This window comes from Anneissia japonica, unplaced genomic scaffold (assembly GCF_011630105.1).
Source record: "Anneissia japonica isolate Jap-2015-1 unplaced genomic scaffold, ASM1163010v1 scaffold4700_len1194_cov181, whole genome shotgun sequence".
NCBI classification, from domain to species: Eukaryota; Metazoa; Echinodermata; class Crinoidea; order Comatulida; family Comatulidae; genus Anneissia; species Anneissia japonica.
Genome location: NW_022738336.1, coordinates 388 through 660, shown reverse-complemented (window position 1 = coordinate 660; position 273 = coordinate 388).

The following is a 273-nucleotide window of genomic DNA, read 5'->3' as shown; positions in this document are numbered from 1 at the left end:
GTATTCCAAGGTGGTCCAAGTATTAATCGGGCCCGCCGTTGCTTTTTTTCGGTGATCGGACGAGAACCGGTGTTTTCAACGTATTATGACCGTAGAAAAGGAAGAACCAACAGTGCAAAACTTCGATCATCAAGCTCATTGAATCATATTTCAAGTTGTTGACGTGTTACTTTGGAAAATATTAAGAAGACTATATGTTTTGTTTCAACATTATCAAACAAATAAAATTCAAAGGGTACGTAATTGAGAAGGTCGACTGCAGTCGACCTTCCC